Source organism: Neoarius graeffei, chromosome 9 (genome assembly GCF_027579695.1).
Source record: "Neoarius graeffei isolate fNeoGra1 chromosome 9, fNeoGra1.pri, whole genome shotgun sequence".
Taxonomy (NCBI): Eukaryota; Metazoa; Chordata; class Actinopteri; order Siluriformes; family Ariidae; genus Neoarius; species Neoarius graeffei.
In genome coordinates this window covers 91637069-91654008 of record NC_083577.1, presented here as the reverse complement: position 1 = coordinate 91654008, position 16940 = coordinate 91637069, and the positions used below count along the sequence as shown (strand labels likewise).

General features: G+C 40.1%; 3 non-coding genes across 3 annotated transcripts; all 3 read right to left on the bottom strand.

Moving 5' to 3' along the window:
• Positions 1-119: 119 nt before the first annotated feature.
• On the bottom strand, positions 120-209 carry trnar-ucu (transfer RNA arginine (anticodon UCU)). Its single transcript is given in 2 exon segments — positions 120-155; positions 173-209. It is a non-coding gene; the product is annotated as a tRNA-Arg (tRNA).
• An 882-nt stretch (positions 210-1091) lies between these two features.
• trnar-ucu (transfer RNA arginine (anticodon UCU)) lies at positions 1092-1181 on the bottom strand. Its single transcript is given in 2 exon segments — positions 1092-1127; positions 1145-1181. It is a non-coding gene; the product is annotated as a tRNA-Arg (tRNA).
• An 882-nt stretch (positions 1182-2063) lies between these two features.
• Positions 2064-2153, bottom strand: trnar-ucu (transfer RNA arginine (anticodon UCU)). Its single transcript is given in 2 exon segments — positions 2064-2099; positions 2117-2153. It is a non-coding gene; the product is annotated as a tRNA-Arg (tRNA).
• Between the last annotated feature and the right edge of the window lie 14787 nt (positions 2154-16940).

Genomic DNA, 16940 nt, shown 5'->3' with positions numbered 1-16940 from the left:
GTCAAGAAAGAATTGCATCTCAGAAGGAAAAGAAGGAATGGCCAAATCCAAAGGATTTCACCTCAGGTCGACGATTTCCGTCGGAAGAAGCTTCCCTGCAGAGTGTATGCAAAAGGAATTGACTCTGGTGGGACTTGAACCCACAACCTTTGAATGGCTTCGCCGATGACCCTAGAAGTCCAACACGCTATCCTTTGCGCCACAGAGCCCATTTTGCCGTGTGCGTGTGGTGTTTCCTCTCAGATTCTTTCAAATTCCTGCCTGGCCTCACGTTTCCTGTTCTGTTCCAGGGACAAGTCCTTTTCTGTTCATAACAGTTGAAATGAACATGCGGTAAACTTCAAAACCAATGAACTCTGGGAGGATCTCAACCCACAAGCATCAGCGCAAGGCCTGCGATTCAACATCCAGTGTGCCACCATGCCGTCTTTGCTCGTTTTTCAGCTCAGAAAGTAAGATGGGCATGGAAGGAATCCGTCTTGCACCGACAGAAGACTTTTGTCTCAGGCTCTGCTGGGGTACCATGGCTCCTGTTTACTGGCAGTCCCTTTTGGGCCAGTTTTATCATCTTGCCATGGCTTTTCACCTCACGCCGTTCCACAATTATGGGCGGCATACTGCTTGCCTGTACTTCTTGATTGTAGAGGTGCATTTTTGTCATCGATTGAAAGAAACCTTCAAGAGAGTCTTGAGAGCAAAGACCTGTGGCAGGACCTGAATCGGCAAGCCTTTACATGCAACAAGCCTTATCTGTGAGCAACTGAAATCAACATTCAGTAGGGTCTTGCATCAGGCGCTGCTGGGTTTTCTCCCACATGGAGAACGCAAGTGTGGCCTTTGGAGGTGTAAGCACAAATTATGGCAGGAGTGAATGTCATGAGTGTTGTGAGGAACTGGAATTTCAGGTACAGCTTCCTTTTGGCCAAATTCGTCAGAAGAGGTGGAACATGGTGATATTTCTGTTTGACTGGGGTCAAGAAAGAATTGCATCTCAGAAGGAAAAGAAGGAATGGCCAAATCCAAAGGATTTCACCTCAGGTTGACGATTTCCATCGGAAGAAGCTTCCCTGCAGAGCGTATGCAAAAGGAATTGACTCTGGCGGGACTTGAACCCACAACCTTTGAATGGCTTCACCAATGACCCTAGAAGTCCAACACGCTCTCCTTTGCGCCACAGAGCCCATTTTGTCCTGCACTTATGGTGTTTCCTCTCAGATTCTTTCAAATTCCTGGCTGGCCTCACGTTTCCTGTTCTGTTCCAGGGACAAGTCCTTTTCTCGTCATAACAGTTGAAATGAACATGCGGTAAACTTCAAAACCAATGACCTCTGGGAGGATCTCAACCCACAAGCATCAGCGCAAGGCCTGCAATTCAACATCCAGTGTGCCACCATGCCTTCTTTGCTCGTTTTTCAGCTCAGAAAGTAAGATGGGCACGGAAGGAATCCATCTTGCACCGACAGAAGACTTTTGTCTCAGGCTCTGCTGGGATACCATGGCTCCTGTTTACTGGCAGTCCCTTTTGGGCCAGTTTTATCAACTTGCCATGGCTTTTCATCTCACGCCGTTCCACAATTATGGGCGGCATACTGCTTGCCTGTACTTCTTGATTGTAGAGGTGCATTTTTGTCATCGATTGAAAGAAACCTTCAAGAGAGTCTCGAGAGCAAAGACCTGTGGCAGGACCTGAATCGGCAAGCCTTTAAATGCAACAAGCCTTATCTGTGAGCAACTGAAATCAACATTCAGTAGGGTCTTGCATCAGGCGCTGCTGGGTTTTCTCCCACATGGAGAATGCAAGTGTGGGCTTTGGAGGTGTAAGCACAAATTATGGCAGGAGTGAATGTCATGAGTGTTGTGAGGAACTGGAATTTCAGGTACAGCTTCCTTTTGGCCAAATTCGTCGGAAGAGGTGGAACTTGGTGATATTTCTGTTTGACTGGGGTCAAGAAAGAATTGCATCTCAGAAGGAAAAGAAGGAATGGCCAAATCCAAAGGATTTCACCTCAGGTCGACGATTTCCGTTGGAAGAAGCTTCCCTGCAGAGTGTATACAAAAGGAATTGACTCTGGTGGGACTTGAACCCACAACCTTTGAATGGCTTCGCCGATGACCCTAGAAGTCCAACACGCTATCCTTTGCACCACAGAGCCCATTTTGCCCAGGGCTTGTGGTGTTTCCTCTCAGATTCTTTCAAATTCCTGCCTGGCCTCACGTTTCCTGTTCTGTTCCAGGGACAAGTCCTTTTCTGTTCATAACAGTTGAAATGAACATGCGGTAAACTTCAAAACCAATGAACTCTGGGAGGATCTCAACCCACAAGCATCAGCGCAAGGCCTGCAATTCAACATCCAGTGTGCCACCATGCCGTCTTCGCTCGTTTTTCAGCTCAGAAAGTAAGATGGGCACACAAGGAATCTGTCTTGCACCGACAGAAGACTTTTGTCTCAGGCTCTGCTGGGATACCATGGCTCCTGTTTACTGGCAGTCCCTTTTGGGCCAGTTTTATCATCTTGCCATGGCTTTTCACCTCACGCCGTTCCACAATTATGGGCGGCATACTGCTTGCCTGTACTTCTTGATTGTAGAGGTGCATTTTTGTCATCGATTGAAAGAAACCTTCAAGAGAGTCTCGAGAGCAAAGACCTGTGGCAGGACCTGAATCGGCAAGCCTTTACATGCAACAAGCCTTATCTGTAAGCAACTGAAATCAACATTCAGTAGTTGAACCAATCCAGGGCTGTCTTGCAGATCCCTAATGCTGATAAGAATGATGGGAGGATGGGATAATCTATGGTGTAAAATGTAGGAGAATCATCTAAGAGAATTATAATAGAGATGGAGGTGGCATGTATTACATGAAGTGCCTCATTGACAGAGAGAATTGAAGTCTCATTTGAGTGTCCGGCTTGGAAGCCAGACTGGTGAGCATCCAGGAGGTTGTTCTGAGAGAAAAAAGGGCAACAGCATGTTCAAGCATCTTTGATAGGAAGAGGAGAAGAGAAACTGGGCAGTAGTTCTGGATGACAGAAGGGTCTAGGGTGATTTTTTCAGCAATAGGGTGATGTGGACCTGCTTATAAAGCTGGAGGAAAGGTATCCAGAGAACCAGGAGGAGTTGACAAGGGAGGTGATAAATGGACGGATGTTAGGAGTGATAGTCTTAAGGAGAGATGAGCTGATAGGTTCCAAAGGACACGAGGCACAAACAGAATGGTGGAGGCAAAGACAAATGGCAGAGTCCAAATACACAAAACAAAGTCAAAACAAGAAAGGCAATACACAGCTTGGTAATATGAGACATGAGGTACAGCATGTATATTTCACTAAATATGTGTTTAGAGAGCCCTTATGAGCATGCGCTGTGATTGTTCTCTAATATGGAACAGATGCATAGTACTGTAATTAGTTCTAATTGTGCTGCACACACTCGCCGAGCGCCAATGGACATTACACAGTGATGTTTTTTGAAGACTCCAACTCATTATCATTAAAGGTGGGGGACACAAACTTAGTTTGATTTATGCAAAAGCTCATCGTAAAAGAGTTTGCTGTAGCAGGGGTGTAGTGTATTATTATTATCAGGTGGCACAGTGGTATAGTGGTTAGCGCTGTCACCTCACAGCAAGAAGGTCTGGGTTTGAGCCCCGTGGCTGACAAGGGCCTTTCTGTGTGGACTTTGCATGTTCTCCCCATGTCTGTGTGGGGGTGCTCTGGCTTCCCCCACAGTCCAAAGACATGCAGGTTAGGTTAACTGGTGACTCTAAATTGACCATGAGTGTGAATGGTTGTCTGTGTGTCAGCCCTGTGATGACCTGGTGGCTTGTCCAGGGTGTACCCTGCCTTTTGCCCATAGTCAGCTGGGATAGGCTCCAGCTTGCCTGCAACCCTGTAGAACAGGATAAAGTGGCTAGAGATAATGAGATAAGATTGTTCTTATTATAGATAAGTTCTGTTTGTTAGAGCTTGATTAGGAAAGGACTTTCAGATCAGAATGTGGAATTTTGACCCCCATGTGTAGGAATGGAGGAGGTAATATTCAAGGTTTCAATCTGTTAAAGCTCTCCAAGCTCCCTTAGGTCACTGGTTAGCAGTAGTTTTTTTAGACTGAATGGTGGGATTTTGACCCCTCTGTGGAAGAATGTGAGTAGGTGATTGTAACACTCTTGCAGGTTAGGGAATGAAGAACTGGGACATAGGCTTGACAACTCAAGGTGCATTTTAATTTTACTTTGATTTCCCTTTTCAGTGACTTTAATTATTTTTTCACACACAAACACAGCACTGGATAGTTCATCTCTCTCTCTCTCTCTGATTACCAGCTTCTCTCTGAAAGAATACAGAAAACACACAAAATAAATTGGCAGGAATCAAACACAGGTGAAACTCATCACATGTTACCTGCTGGTTGTACCTGACTCCTTGCTGCCCACAACTGATGCTCGACCATGCCCTTACTACTATATACCCCCACCGCCAGACTCAGACTGGGGAGCCGCCTGGCCTGCAGGTGATTCCCCCTGGGCAGGAGAGGTAATCCACCACCATCATCTGCACCCCGGTCTGTGGAACACCTCAGAATTAAAGGGCTGAAGAGCTAGATACCAGCGGGTGATCTACAAATTGGCATCCTTCATATGACGGAGCCACTGGAGCAGGATGGGGTTGGAAAAGAGAGAGAAAAAGCATCCCAGCTGGTAGTATCAAAGAGTGAGAACCACCCATTTGATGGCATGACACTCCTTCTCAATCATGCTGTACTTTGTCTCTCACACTGAGAGCTCATGGTTGATGCATGGAGCACTCCTCCCCCTCTACCACCAGGGACAAAATGGCCCCCAGTCCTGTGTCCAACACATCAGTCTGCAAGGCAAAAGGGAGAGAAAAGTCAGGAGAATGCAACAGTGGTCTCCCACACAAAACAATTTTATCCTAGCCAGCAGCCCGTTTGCATAGCTCCATCCTCTGGACTGGATCTGATGCCCCCTTTTTAGTAAGGTGATGTACTGGTGATGTCTGAAAATTTAGATATAAACCTCCTGTAATAGCCAACCAGCCAGGAAGTTCCTCACCCCCTTTTTGGTCTTGGGTCTTGGGCAGGCCACAATTGCTGCAGTCATATCAATTTAGTGACACAACTGTTCATGACCCAAGTGGAAGCCCAGATACCATACTTCCACCCATCCAATTGTACACCTCTTAGGTTTTCCTGTGAGTCCTGCACATCTCAGTGATCTCAGGACAGCTGTTAGATGCTGTAAATGTTGTTGTCAATCATTACTGTAAATAATGATGTCAACTAAATAGGTAGCGGAATATGCACCATGTAGGCAGAGGAGTCTATCTATGAGATGCTGAAACATCACTGGGACTCAAAACAACCCAAACAGAATGCTGACAAGCTGATGTAACCCAAATGGAGTGGAAAAGACCATTTTTTTCTTGGGATAATGGTGTCAAGGGTATCAGCCAGTATCCCTTTGTCAAGTCCAGTGTTGAATAAAAGTGAGCTACACCTAACTGTTTGAGCAATTCATCAATGCAAGGCATTGGATATGCATCAAATGTAGACACTGCCTTGACTATTCTAAAGTCTACATATAACTGGATTGACTTGCCAGTTTTGGGGACCAAAACCACTGGGCTGCTCCAGTCACTGTGTGACACCTCAATTGCCCCCATGTTGAGCATAGCCTTGAGTTCATCCCAAACCACATTTTATTTTTTTTGTGGAACAAAGTGATGGAGAATGGCCCCATATGGACAGTTTAAAACTACGATACATGTAGAAGATGGTTCTGGACACTTACAGTTTTGCTACAGTGTCTTTGGACTACAATTGCCATGATAACTTTTGGAGAGCAGTTGTCATGAACTATCACCATCAATGAACAGTTGATAACTTCAACAAAATAAACTTCATGTTAAAACTATAATGAATTTCCTGGTTACACAATTTCACTTTTTGACCATATAAAACAAACTTATAGAAGTGAGTTATTTATAATCACTATCTGTTATCACCCAAATGAGGATGGGTTCCCTTTTAAGTCTGGTTCCTCACAAGGTTTCTTACTCATGTTGTTTCAGGGAGTTTTTCCTTGTCATCATTGCCTCAGTATTTGGGATAAATTTGAGTTCATATGTTTAAAATCTTTATTTTTCTGTAAAGCTGCTTTGTGACAATGTCTATTATAAAAAGCACTATACAAATAAATTGACTTGACTAGACTGGGTAGGTGTATTTTGACCTGCATGTGTAAGAAAAAGACTAGGTGGTCTTCAAGGCTTCAGTCAGCTGAACATACCTAATCTCCCTACACTGGGTCCCTGACCTGCTTGTTTCTCTTCTGTAGCATGCCTCTATCAACAACCTGTGTTCCCCCCCCAAATCTGTCCCTCTGAGTTGCATGTCGGTCCTGGGATTGAGATGCTGACCTCTTCTGCTCCTCGGACCTGCTTGATCCATCCTGATGCCCTGTGTCTGGTTGGAGTCTCATTGCATTGCTCCTGTGGAGGACGGCCCCATGAGGACAGTTGAAAGTTACACCTGGAGGATGCTCTGGACTCTTACAGTAATGTTTTTATGGCTGAGGACTACAGTTGACTTGCTAACCTTAGAACTGCAGTTGTCATGAACAGTTTTGCACTCAAGTTTCCATCAATGAAGAGTTACAACATCAACAAAACTGTCTTCATGTTAAAACTATTAATATTATAGTCATGCTGTCTGTTGTTGTCCAAATGAGGATGGGTTCCCTTTTGAGCCTGGTTCCTCTCGAGGTTTCTTTCTCATGTCATCTGAGGGAGTTTTTCCTTGCCACCGTCGCCACAGGCTTGCTCATTGGGGATAGATTAGGGATAAAATTAGCTCATGTTTTAAGTCGTTCAAATTCTGTAAAGCTGCTTTGCGACAATGTTTTGTTAAAAGCGCTATACAAATAAACTTGACTTGACTTGACTATCAACATCCATTCCATCCAGCTGTTCATACACAGATGTGATGAATACTAATTTCCTTATGTGTACTGGTGATTCTTATGCATACATTTAGAACTTCTTCTGTGCATGCTTTGATAAATGAGACCCTGTCAAATGAAATACTCATGTGAAAAATGAGATACTTAACTAAAATTTTGGCTGCAGGGTGGAGCAAATGTAGTGTTCGCCTTTTCATCTGGACAACGAATGATCTGTGGCAAGGAGAGCAGGAGATCATAAGTGGCTGTGCACAAACTACAGGCCTGTTTCTTTACTCCCCCAATTTTCCAAAATACTCGAAAAACTTTTTTCAGATAGACTGGACAAATTCATTGAAAAACACAACCTCCTTACAGACAGTCAATATGGATTCAGAACGGACAGATCAACATCAATGGCACTAATGGAACTAATAGAGGAAATCACAAAATGTACAGACAATAAAAAAAATAGCAATTGGAGTATTTGTGGACCTAAAAAAAGCATTCGATACCATTGATCATAGTATATTATTAAGTAAACTAGAAAAGTATGGTGTTAGGGGAGTTGGGTGGAGCTGGCTGTTGAGCTATCTAAGAAACAGGCAACAGTTTGTGCAGATAGGTGACCATAAATCTGATTTCATGAATATTACATGCGGGGTACCACAGGGGTCAATATTAGGTCCGAAATTATTCATATTATATATTAATGACATATGTAGAATTTCGCGAGTACTGAAATTTGTTTTGTTTGCAGATGACACCAATATTTTTTGTTCCGGTGAGAATTTGCAGCGGACTTTAGAGACAATCACAACTGAAATAAATAAACTAAAACTATGGTTTGAGAAAAATAAATTATCATTAAATCTAAGCAAAACAAAGATCATGTTGTTTGGGAGACACATAATAGATTGTAATGTAGAATTGATAATAGACAATACTAAGATAGAAATGGTACAGGAAATTAAATTTCTTGGTGTGATTTTGGATCATAAAGTCTGCTGGAAACCTCATGTAGGATACATACGAGCAAAACTGGCAAAGTGCTCGGCAATTCTGTGGAAAACAAAAGATATTCTTGATTGCAAATCTTTGTATACTCTATATTACTCTTTATTTTTGTCATATCTGACTTACTGTGTCGAAGTCTGGGGAAACACCTACAAAACCACTCTGCAGCCGATATGTACAATACAGAAAAGAGCAATAAGGACAATAAACAAAACAGGATACAGAGATCACACAAACCCACTATTCATCAAATCACACATGTTGAAATTTATGGATCTGGTCAAATTCAGAACAGCACAAATAATGTATAAAGCGAGAAATAATCTCATCTCATTATCTCTAGCCGCTTTATCCTTCTACAGGGTCGCAGGCAAGCTGGAGCCTATCCCAGCTGACTACGGGCGAAAGGCGGGGTACACCCTGGACAAGTAATATACAAGGACTGTTTAGTGAGAGAGAGGGGGGATATAATCTAAGGGGAGACCTAAATTTTAAAAAACCAAAGGTTCGAACAAATATGAAAAACATGTGCGTATCGAGCTGTGGGGTGACTTTATGGAACAGACTGGAGACAGAAATAAAACAAAGTGCAAATATAAATCTGTTTAAAAGAAGGTACAAAAATATTTTTAAACAAGTATATAGAAGAGGAAGTATGTCAATGGAGGATGATGAGGGATAAATAGAATAGAGTTGATTGTTATATTAGAACTAATTTAGTATATGGTATATATGGTATGTATTTATTTATGGGGATAGTTTATATATTCATATTTACAGGGATAGGTATGTAGTAGATATTTATTTTTGTAATTATATATTTATATAGATATTTATGAAGTGTATATATGGTATATAGTATATATATATTTTTTGTAATTATATATTTATATAGATATTTGTGAAGTGTATATATGGAATGTAGTATATACACTGTAAACCCGAATAAGTTGAGTTTACTTAAAAAAATTGAGGAAAGTGGTTGCCTTAAAAAAAAAAGTAATTATTAATGATTGAATTGAGTACCTTAAACTTACCAGAAGATTGTAAGTTTAAGGTACTCAATTCAATCATTAATAATTACTTATTTTTTTTAAGGCAACCACTTTCCTCAATTTTTTTAAGTAAACTCAACTTATTCGGGTTTACAGTGTATTTATTTTGTAATTAAATATTTATATAGATGTTTAGGAAGTGTGTATATATATGGTGTGTAGTATATATCTATTTTTGTAATTATATAGATATTCATGAAGTGTATATATGGTATATTTTTTTTAGGTGTATTAATGAAGTTTGGATTTCGGGGTAGTTAAAAAGGGGTGGGAAATTAAAAAAAGTATTGTACTTCTTCCCACTCCTTTTTCGAACAATGTGCGGTGTATTGTAATGTCTGAGCTCTTTATGTATTTTATTTATTAATTTTTTTGTGACTTTCTTGTGTTCTTTCTTTTGTATGTACAAATAGTTACATACATTTTTTTATACATGTTCGAAATAAATAAATTCATTCATTCATTCATTCATTCAAAATTGGAGGGAATATTCTCTCTCATGAAGGTTCATGCTTTCCTCAGTTTTATGCTGACCTGTGATGCAGAACGAACAGCAGTTTGAAAATAACTGTTAGGCTAGATTGAGGGAGGGATACCTGACCAGTGTCTGCAAACTGGCTGTTAGGTTTTGATCTGCCTGTACTGAAGGAGGTTGAATTGACAGAGTATGATCTAGGAATGTAGACCTCTGCCATCTAAGAGATTCTGCCTCACAGATCAATCCAGGAGAAACATCTCTGAACAGCTGTCTGTGTCAATGACTGTTTGCTCCCAGATCAATCAGAAGAATCAGCGGAATCTCCCGGATATCTGTGAGGCAGAATCTCTTAGGCGGAACAGGGCTACATCATCTCCTGGATCAATCTGTGAGGCAGAATGTGTTCGGCAGCAGAACTCTACAGTCCTAGATCATACTTTGATAATTCAACCTCCTTTGGTACAGACAGATCAAAACCTAACACTGGTCAAATATAAATTAGGGACAAAATCTCCCTAACCCCCTCCCCACTTTTTTCACATGACTGTGTAAAAAGCTTTTTGAACCCAAATTGCTCAATCATTTTGTTTTTTTACTCTGTTTGCTAGATAAATAGCAAGTGGCCTAGTTAGGAAGCCAATTCAATATAAGAGAAATAAACAGGACAATTTAATTAAACTACAGTCTGCTTTCTAGATGTAGTGCATTTATTCTTAAAAATTTGTTCCATAACATGCACTTACTTTTGATGTAAGTCCAGGTGACTGGAGTAAAAAGTGTTGGGTTTTGTCACATTTATGATATTAGTCTGACTTTGACAGGAGAAAACAAAGCAGGAACCACTAACCATTGATAGTGATCAGATAGTCTCATCTCATTATCTCTAGCCACTTTATCCTTCTACAGGGTCGCAGGCAAGCTGGAGCCAATCCCAGCTGACTACGGGCGAAAGGCGGGGTTCACCCTGGACAAGTCGCCAGGTCATCACAGGGCTGACACATAGACACAGACAACCATTCACACTCACATTCACACCTACGCTCAATTTAGAGTCACCAGTTAACCTAACCTGCATGTCTTTGGACTGTGGGGGAAACCGGAGCACCCGGAGGAAACCCACACGGACACGGGGAGAACATGCAAACTCCACACAGAAAGGCCCCCGCCGGCCCCGGGGCTCGAACCCAGGACCTTCTTGCTGTGAGGCGACAGCGCTAACCACTACACCACCGTGCCGCCCGATCAGATAGTCACATGAGAAATTAACCACATAAACACATGGAAAAGGAAGAGTCAGAAAGTTTGTTTGTTTGTTTACAAACTGCACTTTGTGTGTGTGTGTGTGTGTGTGTGTGTGTGCGCGCGCGCTCACACACGCAGGCGTAAGCCTTTTGCTTATCACTGTATTTTTTGTGGGTGTTTCATAAGATGAAAGGTGAAATGTGCAAGGATAAAAAAAAACAAGAACAATGCAATGGAGTTTTACAGAAACAATTTGGTTTCTCTAATAAATACGAAAATAGAAATATAATATTATATCAACATACAGTGGTGCTTAAAAGTTTGTGAACCCTTTAGAATTTTCTATATTTCTGCATAAATATGACCTAAAACATCATCAGATTTTCACACAAGTCCTAAAAGTAGATAAAGAGAACCCAGTTAAACAAATGAGACAAAAATATTATACTTGGTCATTTATTTATTGAGGAAAATGATCCAATATTACATATCTGTGAGTGGCAAAAGTATGTGAACCTCTAGGATTAGCAGTTAATTTGAAGGTGAAATTAGAGTCAGGTGTTTTCAATCAATGGGATGACAATCAGGTGTGAGTGGGCACCCTGTTTTATTTAAAGAACAGGGATCTATCAAAGTCTGATCTTCACAACACATGTTTGTGGAAGTGTATCATGGCACAAACAAAGGAGATTTCTGAGGACCTCAGAAAAAGCGTTGTTGATGCTCATCAGGCTGGAAAAGGTTACAGAACCATCTCTAAAGAGTTTGGACTCCACCAATCCACAGTCAGACAGATTGTGTACAAATGGAGGAAATTCAAGACCATTGTTACCCTACCCAGGAGTGGGCGACCAACAAAGATCACTCCAAGAGCAAGGTGTGTAATAGTCGGTGAGGTCACAAAGGGCCCCAGGGTAACTTCTAAGCAACTGAAGGCCTCTCTCACATTGGCTAATGTTAATGTTCCTGAGTCCACCATCAGGAGAACACTGAACAACAATGGTGTGCATGGCAGGGTTGCAAGGAGAAAGCCACTGCTCTCCAAAAAGAACATTGCTGCTCGTCTGCAGTTTGCTAAAGATCACGTGGACAAGCCAGAAGGCTATTGGAAAAATGTTTTGCGGACGGATGAGACAAAAATACAACTTTATGGTTTAAAGGAGAAGCATTCTGTTTGGAGAAAGGAAAACTGCATTCCAGCATAAGAACCTTATCCCATTTGTGAAACATGGTGGTGGTAGTATCATGGTTTGGGCCTGTTTTGCTGCATCTGGGCCAGGACAGCTTGCCATCATTGATGAAACAATGAATTCTGAATTATACCAGTGAATTCTAAAGGAAAATGTCAGGACATCTGTCCATGAACTGAATCTCAAGTGAAGGTGGGTCATGCAGCAAGACAACGACCCTAAGGAAACAAGTCATTCTACCAAAGAATGGTTAAAGAAGAATAAAGTTAATGTTTTGGAACGGCCAAGTCAAAGTCCTGACCATAATCCAATCGAAATGTTGTGGAAGGACCTGAAGCGAGCAGTTCATGTGAGGAAACCCACCAACATCCCAGAGTTGAAGCTGTTCTGTACGGAGGAACGGGCTAAAATTCCTCCAAGCCAGTGTGCAGGACTGATCAACAGTTACGGGAAACGTTTAGTTGCAGTTATTGCTGCACAAGGGGGTCACACCAGATACTGAAAGCAAAGGTTCACATACTTTTGCCACTCACAGATATGTAATATTGGATCATTTTCCTCAATAAATAAATTGCCAAATATAATATTTTTTGTCTCATTTGTTTAACTGGGTTCCCTTTACCTATTTTGAGGACCTGTGTGAAAATCTGATGATGTTTTAGGTCATATTTATGCAGAAATATAGAAAATTCTAAAGAGTTCACAAACTTTCAAGCACCACTGTAAATGAAGTCATCTGATTACCTGTAGAACATTTAAGAAGAAGCCTTTATTTGTCACATATACACAGTAGAGAAAAGTGAAATTCTTTCTCTGCATTTTACCCATCTGGGGCAGTAGAACACACAGACATGCACTGCAGCAGTTGGGGTTAAGTGACTTACTCAAGGGTACCTTAGCCTTGGATGTAGGCAGAAAGTGCTGTTTGCTCATCATTCACCAACCCCAACATTTTCCTGCTCATTCAGGGAACCAAACTGGCAACCTTTTGGTCTAAAAGCTGCTTCTTTAACCTTTAGGCCATGGCTGCCCTGGGAGCATTTGGATATGTTATAATCATATTGACATATAATGCAAAGATTACATATGTCCTGAGTCAGTGTAACAGAAGTGAACACAACAGGTGTATAAGGAATCAGAGCCAGAAAAGGAAGCTCCAGCAGGAAGCCGTTACTGAGCCTTGTCGGATTTTCATGTTCAAGCAGCAGGACAGCGTGTGTGTGTTCCTGGACACACTGAGTGAGAAACAATATATCCGCTCCAGAAACCTGCTGGTCTGAGGTGATGACTCACATCGTGTGTGTGTGTGTGCACGCACAACTTGGAGCCAATACATCTATTAACTAGCAATCACTAATGTAATAAACCACACTATATAACATGGTCAGTATTGAGCTGACAAAAAAGTCACATGATCTGCACATGAATATTCACATGATCTTTTGCAAATTCTTCACATGTATCTGCTTTTATTTTTCAACATTTTTGACACATAATTCATTTATTTTCACAGTTTTAATTGACACATGATACATTTGTTTACGTGATTTTTTTATGTGATTAATTTTTTGTACACAGTTAATTTACAGTCATATGATTTTTCACATTTTATTTATTCTATAAATACACGATCATTTATTTTCAAGTGTGTTTTTTACATGATTTGTTTATTTTTACATGTGACTTTAAATGATTATTTTACACAATTCTTCTTGGGATTTTTTACATATGATCTGTACATGATTAGTTTATTGTCATGTGATATTTTTTAATGTGTTTTGTTTATTTTTAATGTAATATTTTAGAACCTCAAACCAGAAAAAGTTGTGATGGTATGGAAAATGCACATTAAAAAAGAATGCAGGGATTTCTAAATTTATTTTTGATTTGTACTTCATTGCAGACAGAATGAACCCAATATATTTCATGTTTTGTTGGTCAACTTCATTTCATTTGTTAATATCCATCCATTCCTGAGTTTCAGTCCTGCAATACATTCCAACAAAAGTTGGGGCAGGAAATTTAGGGTGCATAATGAGGTAAAACAATTAAATAATGATGTGTTTTGAAATAGCTGATGTCAACAGCTGACTGTAATCATGATTTGGTACAAAATCAGTCTCCAGGAAAGGCCGAGTCTTTGAGGAGTAAAGACGGGCCGAGGATCTCCAGTTTATCAACAAATGCATGAGAAAATTATTGAAATGTTTAAAAACAATGTTCTTCAAAGAAAGATCGGAAGGGATTTGGATATTTCACCCTCTACGGTGCAGAATATCATTAAATCATTCAAGGAACCTGAAGAAACTTCAATGTGTAAAGGGCTCAAGCCTAATTTGAACCCCCGTGATCGCTGATCCCTCAGACGGCATCAAGAACCCTCATTCATCTACAGCTGATAGAACCACATGGGCTTGGGATTACTTTGGCAAAACCTTTATCAAGCTATAATATGGAGTTACATCCATAAACACCAGTTAAAACTTTACTGTGCAAAAAAGAAGCCTTATGTTAACTGTGTCCAGAAGTGCCGTCAACTTCTCTGGGCTCAGAGGTGTCTGGGATGGACCATCACACGGTGGGAACGTGGATTGTGGTCAGATGAATCAGCATTCCAGGTCTTTTTTGGAAGAAATGGATGTTGTGTGCTCTGGACCAAAGACAAAAAGGACCATCCAGACTGTTACCAGGAACAAGTCCAAAAGCCAGGGTGTCATGGTATGGTGTTGGGTCAGTGCCCTTGGCAAAGTTAACTTACACTTCTGTGATGGAGCATTAATGCAGAAAAGTACACTGAGATTTTGGAGCAACATCTGCTGCCTTCAAGACGACGTCTTTTCCAGGGAGATTTCAACAAGACAATGTAAAACCACATTCTGCTCACATTACAAAGGCGTGGCTGTGGAAAAACAGGGCATGTTTCCTCTGTCCCCAGTCGAGAATATGTGGGGAATTTAGAAATGATAAATATGACAGTGACGACCCCGTACTGTTACACACCTTAAGACCTGTTTGCAGGAAGAAAGGGACAAAAATAACACCTGAAACACTTCATCACTTGGAATCTTCAGTCCCTAAACATCTTTTAAGTGCTGGGAGAAGGAATGGGAACATTATAAAGTGGTAAATACTTTAATGTCCCAACTTCTTTTTGAAATGTATTGCAAAAATCAAAATTAAATTAATTGTTTATTTTGAATGAATTAATTAAAATTAAAAACAAACAAACATATAAACAAACAAATAAAAATTCAGGAGGTAAAACATCAAATAATGTGCAGTTGCATTTTTCTGAGTGCAGTACAGGTCAAATATTATTTACCACTCATTTTATTTCTGTTTTAATTTCAATTTCAACATACCATCCCAACTTTTTCTGATTTGTGGTTGTAAAATATATGTAATTGTTCCATAATGGCATTATTGTGAACACTTCAGATCACTCCACATTCCATCATCGGCATATCTCAGTTATATATATTTACATATCTGCTTTGACTAAATTAAATCTGAGTCCGGGGGAAAAAAGCCCACACATTTTCCTGGTTTGTCTATTTTATTAGATATATCTGAACATCATTTGTTTGGCAAAGTAGCATAAAAAACATAGTCACTTTGTCTTATCTAAATATTTCATCCACACTTGATACCTTACACAATAAAAACAGGAACATATTTACATTTTGATTAAATCTTACATGATTTATAAACATTGTTCATTTACACATTCAAGAAAAAAAGGAAATGCATTTGTCTATTAACAAACTTTTTTCAGTGCAATTGGGATAACACACAGATGGGACACTTAAACAGCATAAAAAATAAAGTGATAACATCACAAAATCTTCAATTAGATTACAGTTAAGACTACATTTTTAATTTCACACTCTCTTTTCTGAAGATTAAATTCTGAAGATTAAAACCAAATTAAATAATTTCTGGAAAAAAGTTTTGTGAGTTTTCTCATAGTAGTGAGCCCACGTGATGACTTGTGTTTTTAATTCTTTACTCATTTGAGGTTTGTCATCAGTTAATTCCTCAACTTGTTACATCTTAACTTGTGACATAATTTTAATTTTCGGAAATCTTTCTAAATATATCATATGTACAGTATATGTATCATAAATGCTTTGTTTCATTTTGATATACACACACCAACTACTGTATTAGGAACACCCATACACCTGCTGTTTTATGCAGTTATCTTATTAGCCAATCATGTTGCAGGAGCACAATGCATAAAATCATGCAGATTCAGGTCAAGAGCTTCACTTAATGTTCACAGCAAACATCAGAATGGGAAAAATTGTGATCTCAAAGTGTGACCTTAACTGTGGCATGGGTGTTGGTGCCATATGGACTGGTTTGAGTATTTCAGAAACTGCTGATCTCCTGGGGTTTTCACACAGTCACACCGTAGATGTAGATGGCGTCCTTCATTCTTAAATCTGGATTGTGATTGGTCAGAAGGTGTTGATTAAGTTTCTAGAACAGCAGCTCTGACAATAGTGCAAATCACAGGACTATGTTAACGTGCTCGTTTTAGTACGTATTATATCATTTCTATAGTAACAGCTCATTCATAGGTTTACATTGAACAACAGTCCATGATCCATTATGGTCTTGTCGTGGCTCTCAAGTTCAAGAATAACTTTCACTTACACATTTTACCACAAGCTGCTCGCAGACTCTCGGGTGGATTAAAAAAAAAAAAAAAGTAACCATCAGCATTATTTGTGGCACTCTTAGACTGGGTGATGAGAAGCTTACAGCTTGGGGTCACCCTCTGATATCCTGCCTGCAGCAAATGTTTGATTATTAAGTCAACCTTACGTTCACACTGCGAGCAAAAAAGCAACGAATGATCATTCATTTTCTGTGTGCATGAGTGACCTGGAGTTCACATGTGCAATAAGGATGATTTCAGCAACAACTTGAAGTGAAATTTTCTCACTTTGATGCAAATTATGTATGAGGCAGTAAAACAAGAATTTGTTCAA